The sequence below is a fragment of the Apium graveolens genome, unplaced genomic scaffold (genome assembly GCF_009905375.1).
Source record: "Apium graveolens cultivar Ventura unplaced genomic scaffold, ASM990537v1 ctg4817, whole genome shotgun sequence".
Classification (NCBI taxonomy): Eukaryota; Viridiplantae; Streptophyta; class Magnoliopsida; order Apiales; family Apiaceae; genus Apium; species Apium graveolens.
In genome coordinates this window covers 36573-38446 of record NW_027418701.1, presented here as the reverse complement: position 1 = coordinate 38446, position 1874 = coordinate 36573, and the positions used below count along the sequence as shown (strand labels likewise).

General features: G+C 37.5%; 1 non-coding gene across 1 annotated transcript; it reads left to right on the top strand.

The window, feature by feature from the left end:
* LOC141702246 (small nucleolar RNA R71) lies at positions 1-107 on the top strand. Its single transcript, XR_012567061.1, has one exon. It is a non-coding gene; the product is annotated as a small nucleolar RNA R71 (small nucleolar RNA).
* Positions 108-1874: the final 1767 nt, after the last annotated feature.

Here is a 1874-nt window from a genome sequence, read left to right as displayed (position 1 = left end):
ATGCCATGGTGTGGGCACTTCCTTAGCATCTCCTTATATCGATCCCAAGCCTCACACAGAGATTCTCTAGTTTGCTGAGCGAACTGGGTAAGAGCATTCCTGATTGCTGCAGTCTTCGCCATGGGAAAAAATTTAGTGAGTAACTTTTGAGCAAGATCTTCCCAAGTTGTGATAGACCCTGCCGATAGAGAGTGTAACCAGCACTTAGCTTTGTCCCTCAAAGAGAATGGGAAGAGTTGCAGCTTGATAGCATCTTCAGTCACACCACTGGACTTGAAAGTGTCGCAGATCTCGATGAAATCCTTGATGTTCATGTTGGGGTCTTCGGTAGAAGAACCCCCAAACTGAACTGAGTTCTGTATCATCTGGATCGTGTTTGACTTGATCTCAAAAGTGTTAGCCGCGCTGGCTGGTCTAATAATGCTAGACTGAATGTCATTAATCTTTGGCTTAGAATAGTCCATCAAAGCCTTCAGATTTCCTGCTTGATCACCCATAGCTACTATAATTGGCTCTTCAACTTTATCTTCTTCTTCTACCTTCTTTTCTTCCTCAGAAACTTCCCTGTCAATTACCACAATTTCTTCCTCGGCTTTATCCAGTGTTCTCTTACGAGTACGCGAACGCGTATGCATACACCCTCGCTAGATCACCTGAAATAAAATAAGGAAACAAATAAGTAACAATGTCCAAGTCAATAAACTCTAACGACCACTGATGGAAAGCAAATAAACTAGTAATTAACACTGCAGTCCCCGGCAGCGGCGCCAGAAACTTGTTAGTCGCTAAACACGCGCTAATATTATCATAATATTTAAAGTAGAGTCGTACGATATTTATTTATAATTGTAAAAGTATATATGTTGACTGACATTCCCGATATTTTACAGGATTCGTTCTCGAATTTTGGAATAGTTTTCTCGAAAATCGGGCAACGTCTCCTTTATTTATCAGACTACTGTTAGTCGCTAAACACGCGCTAATATTACACGCAAGTATACGAGTTCGCAAGTAGTAAAAGATGTAAATCAGATTCGATCCCACAGAGACTGTATTGGTTAACTATCTAAATTACGCACCTACGCAACAATGTATGGTTATTTATTCAATGCTAAGACAATAACAAAGTGAGGATGTTTATAACTAAGGATTATGCTAACAATTATAACTAAGGGAATAAAATAGACTGGATTAATAAATATGACACACCTGGGATTCTAACTTCATTAAGTACTTCATTCAATAGCCTTATTATTCTCAACCTTAGCATGCAATAGTGATGACACTAATCAGATAACACGAAACTGATAAACGCCAACTTTCATTGCACGAGTACCATTCTACCAGACATCCACAAAAGAGATAGAAGCTGAATATGCACCAATTATATTAAGACCCTATATGTCTATAGAATTTGACAACATAACGGTTTAAGCACAAGTTATCTATCTTGATTGCATAGGGCAAGTAAGATGGGTAAAAGTACCTACGAATCATGCATAACAATATATGAATCTATGCAAGCATGGCAAGTTCTAAATCCTTAAATTCACTTTCGCTTCATTAAGAATTAACACACTATCTTATAAGTTTGCGATGCTCATAAGACGAATAAGCACAACCATAACTAGGATATCATACAATCACCACACACTAAGGCATCAAACAATTTAACTAAAGAAATCCATATATAAATCTGCTAGAATCCCACGATAACGATTAGCCCATAATTGAACTCATCGCCAACGTGGGTTCCAATGAAAATATGATATAACAAACGTTGTCTTTATACGAATAAATAACCAAAGTACAAACAAGAGTAAGGTTCAACAAAACAAGAAACAAGCATCCAAATTACAACTCAAAACAAAGAT